Source organism: Cyprinus carpio, chromosome A18 (genome assembly GCF_018340385.1).
Source record: "Cyprinus carpio isolate SPL01 chromosome A18, ASM1834038v1, whole genome shotgun sequence".
Classification (NCBI taxonomy): Eukaryota; Metazoa; Chordata; class Actinopteri; order Cypriniformes; family Cyprinidae; genus Cyprinus; species Cyprinus carpio.
The window spans coordinates 26,461,505-26,489,486 of NC_056589.1; the positions used below are offsets into that span (position 1 = coordinate 26,461,505).

General features: G+C 35.2%; 1 long non-coding RNA gene and 1 pseudogene across 1 annotated transcript; one reads left to right on the plus strand and one right to left on the minus strand.

The window, feature by feature from the left end:
• Positions 1 to 14,629: 14,629 nt before the first annotated feature.
• Positions 14,630 to 16,465, plus strand: LOC122148679. Its single transcript, XR_006162550.1, has 3 exons — positions 14,630 to 15,049; positions 15,366 to 15,394; positions 15,636 to 16,465. It is a non-coding gene; the product is annotated as an uncharacterized LOC122148679 (long non-coding RNA).
• A 1,551-nt stretch (positions 16,466 to 18,016) lies between these two features.
• On the minus strand, positions 18,017 to 26,937 carry LOC122148616 (annotated as a pseudogene).
• Positions 26,938 to 27,982: the final 1,045 nt, after the last annotated feature.

The window sequence follows — 27,982 nt, forward strand, 5'->3', positions numbered from 1 at the left end:
AAACGCTACCTGCTCCTATGCTGTGCTCAACAGTTTCCCATCGCCTCCGAAGAGGAGAAATAAATAAAAAAGCCCATAAGGAATCAGCCCTGACAGCTCTAATCAGGGGAGAATAAATGGGGCTGCGTCTACATAACGCATCTTATAAACATCCATTTGGGCCATGGTGCCGCCGCCTTCAGGATGGGCCGATTGCAGTGCCCCCTGGGAATTGCAGCCGATGGCAGGTTGTGATTAGGAGGGCCGCTTTCCACTCCATCCTTCTTAGGAAAGCTGTCCGGCCCCCTCAGCAGGACTCTTGCGGGTTCATTTTAAGCCTGGTGCCGGCGAACTGCAAGCTGAGGAGCTCTTGCTTTGATTCCCCAATCAGCCTGTGCCTCTTACAGCCACTTTAGTGGCAGGGTCTGAGGGGGATATGTATTAAGGACGCCCTGAGTCAATTACAGCGTGTTGATGGTCATGGACGGATGCGGGAGGTGGGGTTGGGGTCATTTTTAAAGGAAGCCTGTGAGAAACCGGTGGAAACCAGACTAATGATCGGGGCTGAAAACGGACACACTGTACAGCCCTGTTCAATCAAGTCCATCCATTCAAATTCATCCAATCAGATTTTTCAGATCCTTGCGATGATGGCCAAGGATAGAAGTGTAAATTGGTCTACGTTCAAAAAAAAAAAAAAAAAAAGGCTGATCCACCATGTATACCATCTCACCAAATTCCTCCAAATAGATCATTAAAAGCATAAATAAAAATACAAACAAAATAAATAAATATAGTTGTTTATCCACATTTAAAATAGTGAGAATTTTACAATTATTAGACACATAATAATAATAATAATAATAATAATAATAATAATAATAATAATAATAATAAATACAATTATTATAATAATTACTATAATAATAATAATAATAATAATAAATACAATTATTATAATAATTACTATTAATAATAATAATAATAATAAATACAAGTATTATTGATATTACTGACATTGTAATCAAATATCATTGTGATTATTATTATTCAAAAATAGCTTAATTTTTCATTTATTTTCTTTTCAAACCATAATTTCAGCCCAGTTATTTTTTGCCAAGAAGATTTGAAATTAAATGTTCACTAAATATATATTCATATAACATGGAGCTTACATGGTTCTTTAAGTTACCAAAAATAATCCCATGGTAGATCATCACTATAGTGTCTGTCTAAAAACATGGTATTATTAAAATACACTACCATGTGCATAATAAATAAATAAATACATGCAAACGTGCATATATACATAAACAGTGCATAGCAAGCTTTAGTCGGTTACAATAAGGTCAAGGAAAGACTCAGCCAAATGTATAAACTTGAATTAAAACAAAGGTAATGGAGACTGAAACATTCTGCTTGATTTACAGCATGTGAGCAAAAACAAGCTTTTGTTGCAAGCATCAGAAAACACATTCCAGCAATTATTTCCTTTTAGAAAAGAACAAAACGTCCTCAGGCCAGAGATTCAAGGTCTTTCATGCAAATTGTTCTGTTTTTGGTGGCATTTAAGGTTCTCTAATTACCGCTTGCTTATCTTACCTGTACTATTACTGTAACCTGACAGAGCAATGATGATGAGGACAGATTGATGAGATAAAGTGTGACATTGCACATCTTTTATCTGCCATTTCACTTTAAATAAGTAATTACACCACACAGAAACACGATTAAAAACTGCAGAGATTGTGAATCACACATCTAACAAGCAATTTAAGACAGAAAGGCCTCTTTCGAACGCAATTACAAATGATAATATTAGTGTTTGTGAACACATTATGTTCCTACCCCTTGTGTTCCCCTTGTGTTCCTACACATTATGTTAATGACATTAAATTTACCTTAGCGTACATGCAGTTATTTCTGATGTTCACTTGGAAATATTCTCATTTTAGGAACTTCTCAGGATTTATCTAGACTTTAAAAAGATGAAAGACTATTATCATATTTCCTCCCTAGGTAATCCTTATATATATATATATATATATATATATATATATATATATATATAAATTGATTTAAAACTTCCAAGAGCAAAAGCTTGTATAGTAATATAACAGACGGCAACAATTGAAGGAAACATGGTCAGAAACTGGTCAAGACCACAAAAATATTTGCATGAAATTACAGAAGGAGAGAAGAAGGGGAATGAAAATAGGGCAGAGTGTGATGTTTTCCACTGTGGTCTGTCAGAAAGATTGAGTGAAAAAAAAAAAAAAAAAAAAAAAGAAAGTTGATTGTATTTCTTGTTGAGTCTTGTAGCGTGACACAGCCCCACTCAACAACTAAATACGCCTCAGCTGTTGAATATGTATGAGCCACAGTACAAGGTAGTAAATTGCATGTTCCTTTGATTGCTGACTTCTTTTAAATTATTAACAAGCAAGTCACAGGGAAAAAGCAGCTGTGAAATAAATAAAAGAAAAAGAAAACACACAAAAATGAGTTTTGAAAATGTAACAACAGACCCGGTGTCTCTCCTCGTCTAGCAGACACAACTAACTGTCCATAACTCACTTCGTTTGATCTTTGAAAATCTTCCTGCGCTAGTAATTGGATATTTAAAGGTTGCACTCAGTACTGGTTAGGTACAGCAAACAGTGAAAATATATATATATATATATATAACAGCTTGTGAACATTATTAAAAATGTTATGTAAATAAAGCACATGTTTTAAAACAAAAATTCATATACACATGCAATTCTCAGTCTTATCACTGGACGCATGAACAATAAAACACATGGTTTAATTAATGGCACAGACATTTAAGGGAAATTCTATTGCTCATCTGACATTTGAGACTGGGTTGCATCCGAGTATGAAGGTTCGGTAGATCCGTGGAAAAATTAAAATTTGCTGGAAATTTACTCACCTTCAGGCCATCCAAGATGTAGATAAGTTTGTTTCTTCATCAGATTTGGAGAAATGCAGCACTGCATCACTTGCTCAGCAATTGACCCTTTTCAGTGAATGGGTGCCGTCAGAATGACAGCCCCAACAGCTGTTAAAAACATCACAATAGTCCACAAGTAATCCACACCACTCCAGTCCAGGAACACTGGTTTAGAGGACTATATGTAAAAAATATTTTTAGTTCTGTTAACATCCACCTGAAGACCATTTCCCATCACCAGCCGGCTAACTATAACCTTCAGCATCCTTTTTCAATTCCATTTAGTCCAACCCCAATCCACTTACAACAGATCCACCTCGAGCCATGTAGCTTTTGTTTATTTATTAATATATTTAATTGCAATTACATAGCATTAGTATCATTAGGCATTATTGTAACTTTGACTATGTCGGTGATTTGACTATTGACTGTACAGCAGCATAGAGACTGAGTTTCCACATTAAGAATGCATTTCATATAAAGGTTCAGTTAATGAGGGTCTTTGGAGGTGCTATGAGTTACCGTGGTCACATCTGTAATATGCCACTATTGCTGAGTGGAACGGATAAATTGGAAATTCCACATAAATGTTGTTCTTTTAAATAAAAATGCATCAGGATTAAAAAAGAAAAAATGTTGTTCAAAAAAAAGAAATGTAAAAAAATTATACATAATATATATATATATCCCTATATATATGATTCGACTCATCCCTGTATAGTCAGCATATATATATATATATATAATATATATATATATTATATGATATATATATATATGCCACTATTGCTGAGCTGAAAATTCAGCTTTGCATCACAGGATAAGAAGAAAAAATAAAATTATACAGGAATAAATTAACATTTCACAATATTACTGTTTTTATTGTTTTTTTGGTCAAATAAATGCAGCCTTGGCGAGAAGAAAAGACTTCTTTCAAAAACACTGAAAACTGACCCCAAGCTTTTGAATGGTGAATGAACAGTAAAAATAAACGAATTCAGCAATTATATAAAATGTATTGTGACATTGACTCCCATTCAATGAGACGGCATTAATCTAGGACATTGATCTCAGCTGCGTTTGGAAAGACATTAAAGAAGAAAAAAAGAAGTCCCGGGTCAGAGCTTCAACTGATCCTGAGCATTCACTTGCTCGCTGCGCCTCAAACTCAAAACACTGATTAAATATTTTGATGAAAAAAATGCATTTAAGCTGATTAGAGATTAGTGTGTCTCTCCGTAAAAGACGTCAGGGTGTGATAGTTGGTGATGAGTGACAGATGAGGTGTGTATGAGAGAGAAGGAAAGTGAATGAGAGTGAAAGAGAGATGGGCTGATGCTGAGGGTGGTTTAGGAATTCATAAGCCCTAGAGAAAGATGAGGATTGACAGAGAAGAAGCTGTATGTCAGCGTAAAAATGCACATGATGCACTTCCTACATCAACAACTGCTCTCATACAGCCTTGATCAAATGATTTTGCAGAGCAAACCATTTCAAGTTGGTTTACAGTATTCATTACAACAAATATTATGTATAATATTACTATGTGATCTGTATACCAATTCAGTTTTCAATTCAATAATTATGATGCGTGGAATGCTGATTTTAAGTCGAATTGTGTGCCAAACATTTATTATTATTATTATTATTATTATTATTATTATTATTATTATTATTATTATTATTATTATTATTTAATTGCTTTAAAAATTATAGTTTAAATACTATGGAGTGCAAATGGAAAATATTTTTTGTCCTCATTTTATTTTCTCTGTAGAATAAAAATACTCAAATAAAGAGTTCATAGCTATAATCTGAGGAATCACAACTTTACATACTGTACTATGATCTGAGGAAAACAAATAAATAAAATAAAATATTTGTACATTGAAATAAATAAATAAATAAATAAATTAGGCACATGAAGAACTTGTATTAATATCTTAAAAGGGAATGAACTACAACCAATAAAACACAGCAAATGGAGAAAATATACAACTACAGTTTCTGTATGGAATTATTACTCACAGCAAACATGGAACATACCTGTTTTTGCAAGGGACACATGCATTTACCAATACTGCATGAGTTAAGTACAGAAGTTAAGTACAGAAGTACAGAAAACAGATGCATTTACCGGTGCACAGCTGCTCATCTGAAGGCAAAGGTTGAGGAAGTCCCTTCTGCTGCAACAATTTCATTTTAATGCAGCTCTTTCCTCAAATGAAAAAGAAAATCACAGGTTTCCTTTCTTTAATTTACTTTTTTTTTTCACTCCCCAAACTATTTTTAATCACTCCCTTGTGTGCACGATAATTAATGTATTCATTTAGCGACACCCCCTCATCCTGTCCTCTCCTCACCTTCCCTTGCAATTTTTTTCCTGCAGTTCTGCTCAGAGCGGCCTTGGGTTGTGGGCGGAGTGAAAGAGTTTGTCATCAGCCCACTGGATTACCTAAGCATGGACAGACTGCCGATAGTTTTTTTAAGTTGTTTTGTTGTTAAAAATGATGACCTAATAAATAATAGATGATGTTATTTGTTTTGTTGGTTTTACATTACAGTAAACAAAATGAATCACAGCATGACAATCACAATCCTATGAGTTGGCCCTTCCCAACTCTCCTGTTTATAGTCTACATATGCAAAAAACAAAACAATAATAAATATATAAAAATAGAGCTTTCTGTGGGTTGATGTGGTGATTTGACAACTGCAGACGACCTTGGCCTGATAAACAGAATGACAAAATATTCAGACCTGCACACAATGTATTTGCGTCAGACATCATAGACAAGGAACGAATGACATGGTGTGTAAATAAAACATGAAATATACTGCTCACCTGTATACATCCTCCCACACTATTCTAACTGCACAAACTGCAGCTAGCATTTAAATAAATATTTCAAGTTTAAAAAATAAGCTCTTTGCCACACATTATTAGTTTGTTCAAATGAACACAGTTATGCATTTACAACAGAAGCCAAGACGTCAAGCAAGCCGTAGGGATTTCAAGTAGAAATTAAAAGCTTCAACACAATTTCAAAAAGAAAGCATCCGGGTTTAATTTTTACCTGGTTGTGAAATGTCTTATGGGATATATGGGATAAACTTTGTGCAAACAGGGTTGGTAAATGAGTCAACCAGTCATGTAAAAGCATATGTTTGCACTATTTTAATGTATTTAATGCTTATTTGTAGTGTTTGCATGCTTTGCTTCCAATTTTGGTGCTTTCTGTCTGTTTCTAAAGATGCAACAAAATTATTAAAAGCCGTAAATACCTATATGGCAATAACACTGTTAGCAACAAAAATGTTAGTAAGTGACCTGCTTTCACTGGCAGGGTGTTGGAGTGGTTGTTAGGGTGTTGCTAGGTGGTTGCCAGGGTTTTGGAGTGGTTGCTATGGCACTGCAATCCAATACTGCTGTAAGTATGAGACAAAAGGGATTGTATTCAGGGCAGACACAATACTGAATATGAAGTAAAGGAAAATGAGATTGGAAGCGACAGAAATACAGAAGTACAGTTTGTGTAATTTTCACATACAGATTTTTTTTGTCCACTGATTTTTTTTTTTTTTTTTTTTAGAAAACATGTCTTTCTATATGATGCATGAAAGGCTGACACCAAAGTACAGAAGAGATATTTTAATATGATATTTAAATTTCAAATTAAATATGGCGCCTACTCTGATTATGGGCGATTGAATGGACATATAGTATTTCGGAAGCAGGGATATTTTAGTAAACTAAAACTAAGATAAATGAAAAATAAGAAAAAAAAAATAAAATACTTGAAATAAAATAAACATTTAAAACAATTTAAATTAAATAAAATGAAACTAACTCAACAAAGGAAACATTCATTGTAATAATTTAGTTTAACAATGTAGTAAAATAACTACAATCGAAAAAAAAACTATACATATGGCACAAACTACTAAATTACTAAAAATGAGAAAAACACAAAAATTGCTAGCAAATTAAAATGAAAATGTGTAATAATACCCAATATGTATATATATAACGCAGTGTATATAATATATACCATAATTTTTATATATATATATATATATATATATATATAATATATATATATATATATATATATATATATATATAAAAATTATGGTATCTCAATTATGCTAAAATTACACTGAATTGAAGTCAAATGATGACATGTTGGGTTGCTGAAACAAATGAACATTTTAAAGGGACTGATCACCCCAAAATGAAAATTCTGTCATCATTTACTCCCTGTTACATTGTTCCAAACCCTCATAGCTTTCTTCTGATGAACACGAAAGGAGATTATTTTGAAGAATGTCGGTAACCAAACAATTCTGGGTCCCAGTATCTTCCAGTTTTTATGGATAGCAATGGGACTCGAAAGTGTTACCAACATTCTTAAAAATATCTTTTTTTTTTTTTTTTTTTTTTTTTCCTTTATTATGTTAGAAAGCAAGTCATACAGGCTTGGAATGACATGAGGGCGAATAAATGATGACAGCATTTTCATTTTTGCATGGACTATTCCTTTAACATCAAAAATGACACAATTAAGCCTGAAAAGCACTAAGCACTTCTACTCTTTACCTCAGCATCTCTGCACCAGTGTCCTTTACTCTGAAACACTCATGTGTGTGTGTGTGTGTGTGTGTGTGTGTGTGTGTGTGTGTGTGTGTGTGTGTGTGTGTAGGAAGGCAGTTATGGGTAATAATCTTTCTTACAGCAGGTAGTGGCACGCCGCCTTTCCAGTGCAACAAAACCCTCTCATCAACCCAATCAAACGGGTCTTCCAGCGAGACCCCCGGGTGCTCAACACTGCCCTGCAAATGATGAGGTGTGCGGCCCGTCGAGGAGGACTCTCTCCTCTCCGCTTCCACAATCACTGCCTACACTCCTCCTCCCTGATTACCAGCCGTTTCTCCTCTACCCTCCTCTTCCATGAGGAGGAAGCAGGAATTCGGCTCATATCTCTCTTAGCTGTCAGTGTGTTTGTGAGCATGCAAATGTGTGACCTTCATCCCGAGTGTGACGGCACATGTGTGTTTGCTAATGGGCTTTAATGAAGTGCAGATCAGAATCAATCAATGACAGTGCACAGCTTATGCTTTTTTTCATAAAATGATCAATAGATGAAACACAACGAGACCTACAAAAGGTCATATAATAATTTGTTATAATTAAAAACATAATTTAGGGTTTCAAGACCATATTTTACTCTTCCTCTCTATCTCATTCGGATGTGTCAAACATGCATTTAAAGGGTCATCTATACGATAATTTACTAATTCAAGTTGACAAAACTTTTTTAAAGAATTGGACAGATTAACTATTGACTACAAAAAAAAAAAAAAAAATGCAATATTGTTAAATATTATTACAAATTAAAATAACTGTTTACTATCTGAATATATTTTAAAATGCAAAGTGAGGTGAAGTTGAATTTTCAGCATCATTGCATGTTCCTTATTTACCCAAAATTTTTGAAAGGTACTGAAACACTCTCAGCTGTCTCAAATTCAGTGTTCATCCAGTAGTTTCACACTGCTCCAAAACACACATCAAATGGTCAGCTGGCCTGATAAAAGTCAAATATTTTTGCAAAACCATTAAATAACTGACCATTTAACAATCCATATTCAATGCCATACTGGCGTTTGAAAACAGCATTATTTAAGCACCATTTGAAAAAGAATTAAGGGGAGTGAACTAGTGTGTGAATATGATGAAAAAGTGAGAGGAAGAGTGTGAACTACAGCTGCAGAACGGGAGGAGAGCGGCATGACTAAAATTTTACATTCTACTTTCAAATATATATATATATATATATATATATATATATATATATATATATATATCTATATATATTTTGTATAATGATGGTATAATGATGGTAAATTATCCATTGTCCCTGCAATTTTTAAATGATAAAATACTGATTATAGTTGAAATGATTCTATGTACACTACTATTTGGGGTCACTTATGCTTAAAAAGGCTGAATTTATTTATTTTACAATTGCATTAAAATAATAATAATAATAATAATAATAATAATAATAATAATAATAATAATAATTATAATAATAAACGCAACTTTTGGATGATAGTATACATTATCCAGTCATTATCATAAAAAAAGGATACAAACAAACAAACAATAAATAAATAAATAAATAACAAATAAAATGTACGTCATCTCATATGATTATTTTTTCTTTTAATTTTAAACTTAATGGTTGCAAACCAAAATATCAGATTATCCTCTTATTATTAATTACTAATAATTACTAATTATTATTCTCCTTAACTTTACTTGTCTGTAGTTTCACATTCTGCATGTAAATAAATCAGTGCTGCCCACCCTGTATCTGTGCAAATATGTCGAATACAGTTGCAGAATCAGCACTGGTTGACATTTATACAGTACATACAATCATACACGACCAATCTATACAGATTCACCTTGGCCTAGTTTCAGTCTACAGCTCTTTTTCTCAAATATTATTCCATTTTTATAATTGTATAATTTATAAATTGAAAGAACTATTTTCTATTTGAATATATTTTAAAATGTCATTTATTTATGTGATCAAAGCTGAATTTTCAGCATCTATACATTCTTCAGTGTCAGGGCTCTTTTTCTCAAATACATTTATATGATTTAGAAATCAGAAATTGCAAGAGACAGATAGTAAAAGATACACAAAGACAGGCTAAGAGGCAATCAAACTGAAATAGGGATAAGAAAATAGAGCCCGAGAGAGAGAGTTGAAATTAAGAATACATATGAGAAATAGACACCCACTCATACATTGGGGAACACTGGATGAATTAATCTCCCTGCGTACACAAAAGCAATAACATTTGCTGCACCAATTCAAACAATTATCACCAAGTGAAGAACAGACACTGAATGAATGAATACATGAGCTGTGAGAATTGTCACAAGTTGTTCAATGTACCTTAAACAATCACATTAGAGTCCTCCTGATTTCTTTTTCTCCAGCACCATATGTTTCCACATCCCAGCTCGGCTGAACCTGAAGATAAACCCGCTGCTTTCTCTCAGCTGATGTGTATCTCTCTTTCATTTGATGTGACATTGAATGGCCCACGACAGCAGAGGTCAGCTTTTAGTGTATGTTGCCATGCCATTTCTGATCCATTTCGATGGATTGTTGGGTTCATGGGTGAGGAAAGCTCTCCGAGGTCCATCAGCTTGGACAAACTCCAGACAGCATAAAAGGCCTTTCACAAAAGCAAACGGAAGTCATCCATTTTCAATGAGAGATAGTGATTTGAGGCAACATGAGTGACAGCTGGTGATCCAAAATACCACTAACCTCAACAGTGAGCAATATCAATAATGACACTTACCTCTGGAAGCTCGACTAATTACTCCAGAATTTTTACAAATGATTTTGAGGAATTTCTCAAAACAAAAATACAATATAAACCGCTTTTTTAATTATTTTATTGCCAACTGAAAGAACTATTTTCTATTTGATTATATTTAAAAATGTAATTTATTCCTGTGATGCAAAGCATTTTCAGCATCATTACTCCACTCTTCAGGGTCACATAATCCTTCAGAAATCATTTATCAATAATGGTTGTTATTAATCTATTTATTATTGATCACAACAATAAATTACACTTTAAAATATATTCAAATAGAAAACAGTTATTTTAAATTATTATTTTACAATATTACTGTTTTTACTGTATTTTAATTCAATAAATGCAGCCTTGGTGATCAGAAGAGACTTAATATATATATATATATATATATATATATATATATATATATATATATATATATATATATATATATATATATATATATATATTTCAAACTTGTGACCAGTAGTGTATGTCAACAACAACCTATAAAGACCTTCTTACAGGGAATCATTCACTAAATTATTTCCTTTTCCAGGTTCGAAACTCGACCTGACGGCTGGTTGGTCTCTCTTGAGGAATGCTGAGAACAAAAAAAGAGAGCAACAACAACAAAAAAAGACTCAAACTAAATCCATCCCCACTTTGGATTGCAATTAACAGTGTAATTAGAAACCCAGCAGTGGTTTTGTCTGTGTTGTGTGGTGCCGGTCTCTGTGGAAATCTGCAAACAGAATGCATTTGTGCTCCAGGGGTGGGAAATGCAGGTGTGTGTTTGTTTGTGACTGATGAGATGGAATAAATGTGCTGAGGAGAATCCTGCAGGCTGCTGTTGTATCAGTTCTGAACACACTGACCTCATGAAGATCATATGTTGAACACTTGCCTCATTATTATAATCAGGGTTCAAAAATTAGCTCAAAATGACAGTAAAAATTGCTTGGCAATCGGCTGGTAACTACATTAGAAACTTAAACATTGCAAAATCTAAGTCATATAGAAATAACGACAGATTGTTCTGATGAAAGATCAGAACAATTTGAATGGCATATAAACAAATAAAATAGAAATAAATACATTTTTGAAAAAAATATTAATATAAGTTTTCTAACTAACTGTTTATGGTCACACATGACATAAAATTAAGCATTTTATAATAATTTTATACACAACTGATCCAAACCCTCATAAACTACAAACATTTTTTAGATATCATGCAGTCATCTGATAATGCATAAATATTTTGCAAATAAGATTAATTTAGATTATAAGGCATATTTTAATTCAATACTAAACATTGTTCAATCTAATTAATTAAAAAATACACAAATCATCCATTACTTGTCATTATTATAGCTTATTAGATTGTTGTTTGCTTAGCAACATGTTGATGTAAGAATCTAACAGAATCAACTATGATGCTGCCTTCAAAGTCACAAATGAATGTACTGAGCACACATAAAAGCTTTACAATGTGTAATTAACGGTGAGAATTTTCCTGGAATTTTCTTAGACCCATGAAAATATGAATTGCTACACACACACACACACACACACACACACACACATTAATAAACAACAACTTTTATTATAGCTTCATGCATTCTTTTTTTTTTAATTTTAAAGTTTAAACACACACTTAGTGAATGAGGCCACAGGTTTGCACAACAACATTCTTATAAGTATCTGTGGCAATGTGGAAATGATAAAACACAGCTAAAGCATCATTCACACACCGATCACGCATCTTTTCCTCTTCATTCTGCCACACTAGTGCTAAAAAAGCTTCCTGTTTTTGTCAGGAAGTACGAAACAGAAATACAGTATGAAATTGCTCAAAGCGTTCACTTTACTCGGACTAAAATCACTTGAACACATACCACATCATAATTATAACTTCCAAACTTGTAATTAGGAACTTCCTGGGAGAAGCTGAAGGCAGCATAAGTGTTGAATCTCTCGCACACTTCTCGTAAGGAGTGTTAATTGTCTGGTGTGTGACTGTTACCGGAGCTGTTGGTCATGAACAGCATTTCAAATTGGTCGCTTATGAGGATCCATTTCGGTCAGGATGCAGACTTAGAAGACAGCTACCTATCTAGATAGCAGACAGCGAGGCGACTCTCTAGGGTTTGGAACACAGCCTGAACAAGTTCCTAAACAGATCTAGACAACTTCTGGCAAAATTATTGGTAAAAATTTGATGTAGTAAAACAATTTTCATTCATAAATTGCTAGTAAATTTCACAAATGATTCCAAAGAAATAAGTAACACATTGAATCAGAGGAATAGTTTACACAAAAACTTAAATTTGCTGAACATTTACTCACCTTCAGGCCATCAAGTATGTTGATGAGTTTGTTTTTTCATCAGAACAGATTTGGAAAAATGTAGCATTGCATCTCTTGCTCGACAGTGGATCCTCTGCAGTGAATGGGTGCCGTCAGAATGAGAGTCCATACAGCTGATTAAAACATCACAAGTAATCCACACCACTCCAGTCCATCAGTTAATGTCTTGTGAAGTGAAAAGCTGCATGTTTGTAAAAATCATTAAATAAAACATTTTTAACTTCAGACTTTTGTTTCCAGATAAAATATGAATCTATAATCCGAAATAACAAGTCTTCCAGTGAAAAAAAGTCCATTGTTGTTCTCTCACATCCATATATATATACTGTATATATATCATTTTAAAGTACAGTTCTGCTTATGTAACTTCAGCTTTACATAATCTTCACAAACGTGTCTCAATTCTGATTTTTTTTTAATTCATATTATAAATGAATTTCCAGAGCGTGACCGTTTCTCATCCGTTGTAAAAAATACCAATATTTTCATAATTAAGCGGAACCTGCTATTATTACACAGTGCTTTGCTTTCTTTTGTCTTGATTTGAGGAGCTCTTTTTTGGCCTTTAAAAACAGAACACAGTGCCACCTTTAACCAAATGCTTTGGAAAAGGTCAGTCGAGTAGCGTCCCTAAATGATTAGTGCATAAATGGACAACTATGGCATTTCAGACCCCAAACTCCATCTGTTCGACTATTAAACCCTCAGTGTTACACGCCAAATGCTTGTGGCTTCTTCGTATTATCAGCAGGAAGGGTGAGTTCAAGGACACTCGGCAAAAATACAAACTAGCAACTGCAGATGGCTCAAACGTCACACAACACAATGCGACGTGATCAGATTAGTTTGTTTCATAAGTACACACATTTATTTCAGCGCTGTGGTCTTTGAATTATCAGACAGTGAGAAGTGACACTTGATGTGAGTGCTGATGTCATAATAGCTCTGCAGACACATCAAAATACAATCTGCAGCTAGAAGAGAAGGTTTCTTTGCAAACTTTAAGCTGGCTTGGCAAAAATGTCTGCTTGGTGATCAAGGGGATCAAAAAGGAAAAAGAGGAAGAGGCTTTAAAGAGCAGGGACAATAGATGGAGCTCCATTGATGGTTTGGTGGTTCTAGATGGTTGGAGTCTTAACTGTAACTAGGCCACTGTAGGGCCAAAAATTGAAACAGAAACTCACAGGATGTGGCTTAAAGTTGGAACTGGCTACTGCCAATAATGCATGTTTTGTTCAACTGAAGTATTCCTCTTATATCTGAATCCAGAATTATTTGCTGAATCTCAATTTCAACATTTTTAAAAAATAATTAGGGTTAGGGCTACCTTTTTTTTGTTTTTTTTTTTTACAGTACATATATATTTAATAAATGAAATTGTAATGCTGGAAAAATTCAAATACAGAAATAAAATGTTATTAGAATATATATATATATATATATATATATATATATATATATATATATATATATATATATAAATATATATATATATTTATATTTATATTATATGGTAACAGGTCTGGTAAGTGAAAGCAAGGAAGAACTCAGGAGGACAGATAGCAGTTTAAAGAATCTATTGCAGCAATAAGTACACAACAGATGGAGGTAAGCAGAGCTGATATGGCACAGGATAAATGGATGAACACTGAAATAAGAGTGGTTACAGTCTTGCAGGTTGATGGGAGACCATAGACGAAGAGCAGGTGGCGAGAACAGAGTTTGTGATGAGCACACACCTCAGCTTGATGTCGATGAGAGACCAGGTGAGGGTATACACATGACAGAAACAGACTGGGGGAAACACACAGACACAGGAGCTTGGAGAAACACTGGCGATAGGAGCTTTGGTGTATAACGTGGAAACGCTGGGATCAGGTAAGCAGTCCGTTGCTCAAAATGAGACCAGAGAAAGACTGGATGCGAGGTGTGTGCTTATGTAACTACTATTCTCCACTAGAGGGCGTTTCTCAGTGACGAGTCAAATAATTCAGAAAGAAGAAGCAGCCATTTTACAGAGGACAGAGCGGAGAGAAATAATGTTCATTTAAAGCCTAAATATTTCGAAAGATAGTAAAAGATGAGTGAAAAAAAAAAGTTTTTTTGTTTTTGTTTGTTTGTTTGTTTGTTTTTTTCAGATGAAATCTATCACTTTTTTTTCTGTTGATGGGTACTCTCTGAGTCGACTTTAGACAATCTAATGGCGAGCCAATAACCAATTACACATAATTGATGGCACAGGGTGTCATTTCCTGCAGTGAATTCAGCACCCTTAAAGTATCTTCAGTCCCTGGATACAGATAAGAGAATCCGACACACCATTAGGAAAACTTCAGGGAAAATAACCGGGTAGGAGATTTTTTCTCTCTTTTGTCATGTGACCACTTCTGCTTGTCAATATATTTATTTTTTCCCTTTCCTGTAAGGGTCAGACTTTATTAAAGGACAAATAACAACACAAGGAAAGGACTTTTTGAACTGTGTTTGGGGAAAAAATTTTATTTTACAGGCCTGATTGTGTTTTCTCTTTGTTCCATTGACTGTACTTCTTTCACAAGTTGTAGTGCATTTGCAGTCTCAAATCCTCCTTGCAAATTTAGATGTCCAATATAATGATATGCTACTGTGGCCATTCAAACTAACCTGTTCATTTCGACCCCCACAGAGTGTTACAGCGGGTTACACTTATATGTGGTGAGTTGATTGTTGATTAACCCGGTGCCGGCGCTAGAACTCAGGTGAAGGTGCTCATTATGATTGAGCGGTGGAAGTGTTGAGTGGTGTTATCAACTGACATATATAATGACCACTTTCTTTTGTTATGGCTTTGCTTTCTTTCCAAAATCTAGACAAACTAAAAACATAACTAATACTGATATAACATTTTGTTTCTATGACAACTGAATTATTTAGTTGTTGTTCTTTTTTTTTCCAGCACATTTGTGCTGCAGGTCATTGTGTCGCAGCATCACATACACAAGATGAGTCAGTCTCCGTCTATCAATGAAAATGCACCTGTCACAACAACCTGACGCCCCATTGTGATTTTGTTCCTCATATTTTTGTTCTGAAGGCATAATGAGAGGAATATTTGCCACATGGAGTTCTAGAAAATTACTTTAGGCATGTTAGAAAAGCATCTGAATGTAAATTTAAAGAAGGTAAAATGGTTGAGTCATGACAGACATTTCCCTTAGTAGTCAACAGCCTTGAGTAGAGCACATCATTTATATCTGCAAGAGTATGATTATCATTCAATTCAGCAGAAAATAAACAATGCATTACATACTTTTTCAACTGCCAAAGCCAATTTCATTCAGATTAAAGGCTTGAAGAGTGCTAATTTCGGACCCTGGTTATAGGTAAGAGAATATTTGCAAGGTAATAATATGTACACTAACAGTAAGAAGTTTATTAAATTGTGTTAAGCCAAGAAGTTAGAAAGAACAGACAGTGACAGTAATAGTGCTCACATCCTCAGTGATTAATATCCCAAAAAGAAAGAAAGAGTTACATAAAATCTGCCACAGAGTTATTACAGTGACCAGTCGTGTAATATTAGCATCATGTTGCTGCAACAAAGTATTCATCTTCATTCCCATTATAGAAGTACTTATTTAAAGCACCAAAAATGTGCCGTGTAAACACTGTGGTTTATTACTGTTTGAAGGAAGCTCTGTGTTAAAAATACTCCATTTGTCCCGAATTTCATCATAAAATGCAGAGTTTCCACTTTCATTCATATTTAATTCTATATATTCACTCAACTACATTAATTAGAATGGAAAGTATTAAAATTTACCTTTTTGATAACAAAACAAGGAACAAGCCTCAAGCAAATCATGAAAAAATATTCCACATTAAATATAATCAGATTGCATAAATAGTACTGTTTAAAAGTGCAGCACTCAACAGTCACACACATTACCAAACCAATCGAACAAAAGTTCATTTTCTTGGCCATTAAGAATAATAATAAGAATAATCTGTGTGAAATATATAATGCATCCTTTGACTGTTGAGCTTGTTTTGTAAATTTCATTTTTCGAAATGATTCTAATTAGATTCTCATTGCAGTTATAGAATATTTTTATTTACTTAATCCAGCATAAATGAAAGGCAGTAGAATAAATACTATCATGATGTATAATTACTCTAAAAAGATAATCAGTTACACTTAGGGTTACACTTAGCATAAAATAATGTTGCAATGGCTTAAAAAATATTATCTTAATATATATATATATATATATATATATATATATATATATATATATTTATTTAATATATATATATATATATATAAAATATGAAAAGGCCAAGCAGAGGTTGTACGTCCTTCGTCAGCTGAAAAACTTCAACCAGGTGACACAGTTTTACTCGGCTATTATTGAGTCTGTTCTGTGCTCTTCTATAACTGTCTGGTTTGGGTCAGCCAGCAAATCAGATTTAAGAAGACTGCAACGGACTGTTAGGACCGCAGAAAGGATCATTGATGTGCACCTGCCCAGTCTTCAGGACTTGTACAACTCCAGAGTGAAGAAACGGGTTGGTAACTTCATCAAAGACCCCTCTCACCCCGGACACAACCTGTTTGCACTTCTTCCCTCAGGCAGAGGCTACAGATCTCTGTGCACTAGAACATCTAGGGATAAAAACAGGTTTTCCCCATGTCATCTCCAGCTTAAACAGCTAACATATGAATCATTACCTGTGTTCTGTTATTCATTTCCGTAAATCATTCTACATCTTTAATTATTGCCTTCTCAAGTATTATGTAAATACATATGCATATCTCTTTATTTATACAGTAAAAATGCACAAGTCTGTACATAAATTAATCTACTGTTCCAGATTTATACACATTATTTATTGCTAAGTCTTACTATTTAAAGGTTGCTTTGTTATATTGTTTTTCTGTTCTCATGTCAGCTGTGTATGTATGCATGTATGTATGTACCAGGATAACCTTAAAAAAATAAATAAATAATCATATATATATATATATATATATATATATATATATATATATATATATATATATATATATATATACTGGAGTGACTTAGACATGTTTTTGCATCACTTGCCTCAAAACTTACCTAAGTACCTCAATAAGGACCCTTTTTGAGTTCCAAAATAGCAATTCTTTGCCAGACAAGGACCGGAGGAAGCAAAAAGGCACCAAGTTGTGAAGATACAGAAACCACAGAAGTGCTTTCCTCCATACATTTGTATGGGCTTCGGCTTTCTAAAGCTTTGTGAAGTAGTAAAGTGCACTGCATGGGCTTTTTTAGGATAAAATGTGGTCAAACATTAAAGGTTTTCACACTGTTGCTTTCTGACAGAGGCAAAGTCGTTAAATTGATTCTTCCAGTCCAGCATGTAAGAAATCCAGCCGTGAAACTGAGACTTCCACTGGAACTTCACTTCATCAATACTCACTACAGCACAGAGAGAGAGCGAGAGAGAGAGAGAGAGAGAGAGAGGCAGGTCAAATTTGAGACAGAAGGATATTGGATTTATCATAGTGAAAATGAGAAGTAAAGTCATTTAGACCTGAGAAACATTTGGGAGGCGTAAACAGAGTCCACATGACCATCTGAGTTTGTGCAGTGGTGCATGCGTGCATTAACATGGTAACAGCCCTAATGAAAAAGTGATAAATTGCTATACATTTTTCTCATCATGAAGCCCTATATTTAACTTTGTTCGAGCAGAACCAAAACTTGAATCAAATATTCAAATCTCAGCTCAATGTCTTGGCCTGTCCTTAATACTGGAAACCCAAAATAATGTTGGAAATATTCCCTGATAGTGGATGTTTATCTCCAAGGTTACATGTTAAAATAGTAGCTCACCAAAAATAATTGTATGACACTACAAGACTGTACATGTACAATGTTATTATGCATTTTAACAAATATATAATTTTGCATTTGAAATGTTTTTGATTCTTAAAAAAAATATTGTGTTCCACAGCATGCAACATTTTAGGTGAACTATATATTTAAAAAGCAACTTCTAAGAGCAGCATGCTAACATAATCATTAAACTACCCAGCAGAATAACTGGTACAACCTTGCTTAAAAAAATAAATAAATAAAACAAATAATAACAACTGTTAGCTGTTGTACGGTAATTCATGGAAATTTGAATTAGTGGAAGTTTAATTTCTCTTTGCATAATTTTCTAATATTGCAGTGCTGCTGAAAACATTATTAAAATGTTATTATTTTAGTTCCCTTGTTTTCAAGCATAAGTGCTATAGTTGAAAGAAAATAGTTGTGAATAGAGACTCGCGGCTTGCATGGCAACAGAATGTCACTTGATCCGTGTCACTCACAGAGAGTAAGAGAGAGAAAGAGAGAAACAGGGCAAGATAATCGTGTTCTTTATTTAGAATGAAATCAAGTAAAAGAACTTTATGACTTCTCACAATCATAAAAAGCTCCTTGTGAGAGAATCACTAGAAAATCAAGGACAAGGACTTGGTATATGAGTCAGCAAATTTCTCCAACAATTTCTAGTTAATATTTTAAACAGGGAGATCAACATATGAGTCATTTCCTGTTTTGCAGTAACTTTTCAACTCTGTAACTTTAAACAATAAATATGGTAGTGCTGCCAATATTTCTATAGAGCTGAATTGTAGAAATGCGCACTTAAACATTTATTAACATTTGAATGTTTACACAATGACAAGAACCCATTACTAACGCTCAATGATTTTTGTTGTTGTTTTCCCTCCAAAATGATGTCACTTCCAGGTGGATGGTGTCATTAAGGATCTGGCTTTTGTTGGTAAAGGAATTTTACAAAAGCAGGGTTTCTGCAAGTTTTATGAATGTAAATGTAGGACTTTTTCAAGACCATTTTGAAACCAATTAACTAGAATTTCGCTCTCCATTCATGCCATCTGTGCTATTATTCCATTCATCTCAATGGATGCACAGTGTACCTGTAATTGACGCACCTTAAACTCTAGTGTGAAGGTGCACGACTAGCCGTCGCTTTGCTGAGAGCACTGTTTCTCACACACACGCAAAGAAAGAGAGAGAGCGAGAGAGTCTTACATACCATGCAGAATTGATGTGCTACATGTAAATGATATTTACGGTTTGTCCGGTAGTGGGCGGAACTAATGCCCAAACAGCAAAATCATTGGCTGGTGCTCATCTATGATCGTCCCCGTTTTGATTTTAGCAAATCAGTTCGAGTAAACACAGACAAAGTCAATAATATACATGAGCCCAGCAGCTCATTAATCCTTAGTGTGTTTTATCAATATTACTATCAATTTTTAATATTACTATCAGCTTTTATTATTATATGCAGACATTTTCATTTAAATTTATTTTGTGCGTTTTTATTAAATTATATGAGCAGACTACTTTTCAAAATAATTACAAATTTATAATAAATCAAAACAATTGTTAAGAATTTAACCAACTAATTATAGTTTCAAAACATACAAGCAAATATAAAGTGCTTTTTGATTATTGATGACAGCATAAACAGTGGCAGCTTTAATAGGCTGCATTCACCTCAATGCACTGATCTATTTAGACATATCAGATGTTTTGTCCTGTTCTGAAAACATAACTAATTATGTTAACATCAATTTCGTATCATAAAAGTATCGTATCGTAAAAGTAAGATGCAAGTGCATTTAACCACAGCCATGAACTTCAGGACAAACAAACACAAAGTGCATGTGAAAGTCTGTCAGTACGTGATCACCATTGTGCTCTTGATCAAGACACTTTATCCCAGGATGCTCCAGGGGGATTGCATCTGAAATAATTTAATGGTGTTGATTTGGTTCACACTCCATAATCACTGTTTACCTTACAGACCAAAAGCAGAGGCTGAATGGAGTTTACCATCTCGACATGACCCCACTCAGATGCATTTCAGCAAATCAGCTACTACGATTGGGTGCTGCATCACTAATTAATATTCATGAGCCAAGCTTTCTTCGTTCGTATGCCCCTACATTAAAGAAAAAAAGTACTCCTTTTTTTTTTTTTTTTTTTTTTTGTGGATGAGCGTAGCAGTCTCAAAAGAGTAGGCCCGTCTGCAAATCCTTTGGGAATGGCTTTGCCGTCTCAAACACCAGAGGGACTGCACACTGCCCGCAGTGACTATAATTCAATTTGCGCATATGTGCATTTGTATGCGCAGTCACTGGCGCCTGACCTCCAGAACATAAACAAGACAAGTCTTTTTCCTGCAGCTCTCCATGTATTTCTTCACCTAGACTCAAATCAGAATCGATTCATTCTATTTCAGTGTCAAATTCAATTCTGCTCCCTACGGTCGCACTACCTGGAACTACAATTCTCTTCCGTTTTCTACCTCCGATAACACTGACATCCAGAACTTCGGGAGTTTCCAGACGCTACACTATTGAACATCACCTTGTAAAGACCTCCAGAAAGCTGATTAAAAGCATCAGTCTATATTCATTGCTTAAATCACTAATGACAGCTGTGAAGACAGCTCAAGGTTTACAAGATATATTTAAGTGTGCCAAAAGCCATTTAAATATAATATAACACAAGCAACCGCTTCCAGTACATAATGCCGTGACTTGCTCTTCCACCTTGTGTTTAGTAACGCACTTAAAAGCTTGCATCTCTCACCGCAGGGCTAGAAACAGACCACAATCTACATGTTTAGTTTAAATGAGTGAGGAACTACAGCAAAACGCTCTTCAGTGCAGCAAAAAAAAAAAAAAAAAAAAAAAAAAAACTTTTCACTGGAGAAGCTCTTTTTCTTTTTCATTATGGATTATGATGTCAGCAAAAGGCATGTGTTTAGTCACGAATGCCTGAATAACTTCAGACTCAAACACTTTTATTCTCAGTTTCTCTTCAAATAACTCTACCACTGGTGATCTTTAGCAAAGTCCTCAAAAACAAATAGAATATCAAACCTACTTCACATGAAAACACCCTGATGGTGGGATACATGTATAATGGATAAAATGGATGCACGGCCAAGACTGAAGCATTCAAACCCATTCACGCTGAATTTACATTGATAGAGTTTTTGCATAGCAGCATTTCTGCAACATATTTCTCTATTACACATATCCATGTGTCTTTATGGATACATTCTGAACGTGTTTAACAAATACTTGCTATTCACGTCAGGGACAACTTTTGAGTAAAGTGTACATTTCAATCTCAAGCTCCTGGATTCCAGGTCAAATTGTGCTTCTCATTTTATTTTGTTATTCCATAGCAATCCATGAATAACTAAAGATATGCACAGGTCCAAGACATTGCATTTTCAACTGCACAAGTAATGCAAGGACACTCAATTCAATTCAAAAGGAAAAACAAACAATACTGACAATATTGTGTATAAAATGTGCCTCACTATGTTAACTTACTGTTTACTTACCTGTTGTATATAAAAAAAAAAAAAAAAAAAAAAAAAACATTTGCAATCGTGCTGATATTTGAAAAAAAAAAAAAAACACACTCTGGTCATGTGACTGTGATATGTGAACTACATACAATGTAAATATGGTACAAAAACTCATTGGGCTTCTGTATCTTGAATATTGGGGGCATAAGCGTGAGTTACAAACTTGATGTCAGCTTGCACATCGCAAAAACAATTACCATAACATCATAATGTTGGGAAAAAAAAAATACTTTTAAAAGTAATGCATTACTCCATTACATTGCAAAATGTTTGGCAAATGTAAAAGCCCTTTCACACCAAAAGGGAAATTAATGAGCCTCAGGCTGAAAAAAAATTAAATTTGCATACAACCAACACTGATCATAGATGATAGAATTAATTTACAATTGAACATAGATTTTCCAATTTTTTTTTCTTTTAATGTGTAAGAGACAGTATGTAACATGCAGTCTTAAATGCCACCAATTGTCACATGAACAAGCAAAGTATAATAAAGTAACGAAACAATAATAATAATAATAATCATATAATGCTAATTAGGTAGTTTTAATTTGGTTAAGTGTTTAGATATGTCTAAGTCAAAGTGTCATCTAAAATTTAAGACCTCTCATTAAAAATAAGACTTTTTATTACCTTCAATTTAAAAAATCCAAATTAATACTATTCAGGGATCTGTGGGAACCCTTTAAAACCCCATTAAAAGCTTCTAACAAATCCATAATTTTAAATGTAAATAATTGCAGTGTCTTTGAAACACTCCAGTCCTGCATTAAGCTGCACTAGCTGGCCAGGTCTGCACTGCAGGTGTCTTCGAGAGACTAGAAGACGACACATGTGCTGGCCAGGCAGAGCTGGAGAAACAAGCAGAAGTGATCGTGTCATTATTTTCTTTGTTTGTGAGGTGTGGGTGGACGGCTGTTATCATTCTGTGACTCTCACCTGTGACATACTGCAGTTACAGCAGGAAACTGTCCCAGAACTTGCACTGCTGGTCTCGAAGCATCCGGAGTGTTTGTGACAGGCCAGTGTTAAGCGTGACATACTGCTGATGTTCCAGCGTGAATGGCAGCAAATCCGCTCCCTCCACGCTCAGATCCCTGAAACGTCAAGCAAGGAAATCAACCAAAAGGTCATTTTATGTATGGAGCCAAGTTACATCAATACATTTATGCCCCAAAACAACTCAAGCCAAAAAAAATCAATGCAATGACTCAATAGCTACGACGTTTACATGCTCTTGTAAAGAACACCTTGCAGTCCTTTATGACAAGAGGCTTTGAATCTTAATGCACAATCCCAGCAAAGTCTTCAAAACAAGCTATTTAAGGAATTGCACTCAATACTTTTCATCAAGTATCAGCCCATTTCGGGAAAAGATTAACTTCAGCGTGTTCTTTTGTGATCTTGTTTACTGATCATGTTCATTGATGTATTAGCATCGTGTTGTTCTCCCCTGCAGCGTGAAGAGTGTATGAAGTGTTAATTTGTAAGAATCTAAGCTTGCTCACAGCCACAATAAAGGCTGTCTCTGCTTCTTCATAATTTATGCCAAACAAATGAGGATGCTAATCAACACAAGCCTGCCAGCAACACCAAGACTTGCTTTTTTAAAATGTATTTATTTATATATTTTTACACATTAACTGAAAAAGTGGGAGTAGATGAAAGCCTGTCTCATCAAGATATTTTGGATTAAACAACTTCTCCAAATCTGCACTGGTTTATATTTTTCTCAGCTATAAATATAAACAATCCCCCTCAGTGTTTTTAGTAAATATATACAAATACATAAGACACAGGGCCGGATTAACCATATGGGCAACTGGGCAATTGCCCAGGGGCCCAAGACCTCTAAAGGGCCCAGGGCAGCAAGGGCGCGAGCAAAATACTGTATCTGGTAATCTCCCGCTTTATAATAAACAAACTGTCAACACGGGCTTTTGTGCTGCACAGAGAGACGCTGCGCTGCCTATGACTTTGAACGTGAGTTGAGAGCGGTTGAGAGTCAGTCTCATGCGGATTGACCAATGAAGAGAGGGCCTCAAGTTAAGACCCTCTCCTCATTGGTCAGTCCGCTTGAGGTGGGTCAAATGTTACGCCGAGCGGGTTACGTCAGGCGTTGCTACAACAGAAAAAAAATGGAGAAGCTAAGTGGGAGCGCGAAGCGGAAATTAAAAAAGGAAAAGGACATCAGAAACGCAGAAAATTTAAAGTATATACCTAAAATAGGTAATTTCTTCACTCCTGTTAATGTTGCCGACAGTTCTGTTAAGTCAGCTTCCGTCAACGACGAGGACAATTCAGCTAGCCAGGACTTTTCTACACCGCCAGCTTACGTTTACAGCCCGGAGAGCGAAGAGCCAGCAGCAACTTCAAGCAACAACCCAGAGGCAGCGATTTCTAAATGTTTATGTAGCACTAAAATGTTTAACTGGTTAATTGTGCTGTGATATGTTGTTGTTCTATTTTAAAACAAGTTAAAATGAGCTTAGGATAAAAATGTTTATGAGCAGATAATAGTGATACTGCATTTTATTTATTTATTTTTTTCCTTGAGGTGCCAGCTTCATTAAAATGCTGTAAATTGTTGTGGAGGGATAACTGGCAGATTTCAAATTGTTTGTGTTGGACTAATAACTTGATTGCCTTGTTGAATTCTGAGGAAACAGGGTCACCCTGTCAGGGTGATTTCTGCTTAAAATGAGCTGAGGACCAAAATGTTTCTTGATGTGTTGTCTGTGGTCTTCTGTTATAGCTCTATCAATTCAATACATTTCTATTGGGAATAAATGTTGTTAAATAAACAATGGTTTGAAAGTGGTTGCTTATTTATTCATTTTTTGTGAAAATGGAGGATATTTCCCTCCCTCTCAGTGTAGTGGGTCAATTTTACCAGATTATACAGATGCTGATGTGTTTTGTTTTCATAGCATCATATGTGAGTGAATGTCTTTGATAGGGGACATAGTAGTGCATTTGTAGTTCTTTGAGCATTTGTAGTTCTTTGAGCGATTGTAAATCAAAATACACCTTATGACAGTTAGAATTTGAAGTATTGAGTATATTTACTGTATATTACAGTAATATATTCTGTATATGACCAGATTATGGTGATCCTGGGGTCGTGATGATGGGGCCCTTGAATATTGTTGCCCAGGGTACAACAAAGTGTTAATCTGGCCCTGATAAGACAGTATACACAAATGCGAGTATAATATTCTGTATTATTGGAATATTTCAGCCAAAAATAAAATTTCATTATTTCAACACCATGCAACATTCTATCAGACACTTGGATAAGAACAGCACCATAAGGGTTGCCCATGTTTTGTATGCCACAAGTCATATCATGCTACACATCACATGATGCTTTTAATGTGTTGAGCAACCAAAATGCAAGTTGTTATTCACTGACAGCATTCTTCTTCACAGTAGCTTTTATATCTCATTCAAACTTCCATTATCAATATTTTTGCAGCCCTACCTAGAAGGGTACTACTTTAGTAGCAAGATGTTACAGTATACCATAAAGATACCATTTTGCACATTTTTCCCCTCACAGTGCATGGAGGAAAGAAAGTCAAATGTGTTTGAAATGACATTAGAGTGAGCAATTGATAACAGAATATTGATGTTTGGGTGAATCTGGATAGAACATAAGCTCATAAAGTAGATGTTGTGTCAGATTTACACTCACCCACTTCTAGCAAAGTTGCTCCAGTGGTCCATGATCCTCCTGCTCAGTGCTTCCTCATCCTTAGAGAATCCAAAGATATGGTTCAAAGGAATCCCGAAAACAAATGGGATCTCATCCCCCTTGCATTACATCCATCCACCAAGGCCAGGGGTTCAGCTGGAGCGATGGTTAAAGAGGAACAACCGGCCACTGCCACCATTCTCGACATACCTAAGGGCAAAATCCAGTAAGGAGCATGAGAAATAGCGGTCGCCCACCAACCAGCCTAGGGCCTCTCTGCTTTTAGGCTTGTTCTGCTCATCTGTCCAATCAGTATACTGAAAAGTAGCCACCTCTGGGAGGCCCATGGACACACCTGTGAGGAACTGGTCTTGACTGATAAGACTCTGGTTATCGATTCCAAATCCAGGTGCACCATAAACAAGGAAGTATGTCCCTTGATTCCTGTTCAATCCCAAAAGTAATTCTATTTTCAGGAAACGCCCTGACTGGATTAAAACACTCTGCATGTCCACAAGAAATTCTCCATCCACTGTTGGCTGAAAATGCAAACTTATTATCATGGGACCAGAAATGACATCGAATTGAAGACTGACTATCTTCTCAGGTTCAACTGCCCTTAAGCAAGCCTCCATTTCATCAGCAGATGGTCCAAGCGGTCAGTTCAGAAGCTGCCCTGTGAAAGCAAATGGTGTCCCACAGAGCCAGCTCCAGCACTCTCCCCAAACAAGGTTATGGAAGATGAATCACCTCCAAATGCATCAATATTCCTTGCCATCCAGCTGAGAGCCAGGCGCTGGTTAAATAGACCAACATTACCTTTAATGCTCTTACTTTCAGGTAGAGATAGGGAGTCCAATGCTCCTACTCGGTAGATCATAGATACCAACACTACCTGCTGCGAATGGCTGAGGAAACGCCCATCGTACACATCCAGGGATGCAGTACCTTTGGAAAAGCCTCCACCGTAGATCCACACCATAAATGGGACTAAGGGTTTGGCTCTGTTCTGGAAATCAGTTGAAGGAGTCCAAACACTGAGGTACTGGCAGTCTTCGCTAATTCTGGTGTTAGGATTCCACATCTCAGCTTCTGCGTACAATATATCCTGTTCCTGGAAGCATGAATTGGAGTACCGTTTGGCATCTCATATTCCGTTCCACACCTCAGCAGGCTCTGGTCGTCTGAAGCGAAGCAGGTCCAATGACTTTGCATTTTGTCAGTGGAGACAATCAGCTCATCTTGCCCTGCTGCTGGATGTAAGAACAACAGAACCAAAACTGGCAAAGTATATCTGATGTGAATGCCCATCATGTCTTCAATGCTGACAAATAAAATAATAAAGAGATTACTATAAACTTCAATCAAAAAGAGTCATGTTCTGTTTGGGGTTTCAGAGAACCTAGACCATATTAACAAGTATCAATCTTCTGTGTTTTGATTAGGTCAGAGGAACTTTCACAGTTAACTTTAACAGTTAATTTCAAAATAACCTTTACCAATTGTCATTGGAGTCTCTGGGACCCCAAATATAAAAACTGCAAAGTCAATCACAACAGAACAGCAGGGATGATATCATAAAGGTATTTTTATTTTATTTTTTCTTAAGGCTGGCTCTCCCTTGTGACAAAACAGCATATTGTGACATTACATGGCTACACAAGTAAGGCAGGAACCAGCAGAGACAGTCATACAGCTATTAATGACACGTCGGTTTCAGCTTACTTCAGATTGAGAGGAACGCTCAGACAATCAAAATGCTTTTTTATGATTCACTCAGTATGATGAGACACACAACACCCCTACGACCCTTCTCCTTTTCCAGATTACTCATCTCCAAGTGCAAAAAAAAAAAAAAAAAAAAAACAAAGAAAGAAAATCGATTTCTACAATTAGACACCCTGATTGCGTGTTGTGATAGTGGGTTAAATCCTGCTTGAATAATATGTCCTACCTGTACTACACAGATTAACTCAGAAGACTGAGCTTCTACATTATTGAGAAGAACTACTTTCCTTAACAGAAAATGTGTCATACAGAGCAGCTTCAAGAGGGACAGGACAGTTTCAGGGTTGGCACATTGGGACTGTTGTTGACAATGTGGTAAATTAACTTGTAAGTGTTTGTTTCCTCAAAATCTCTTT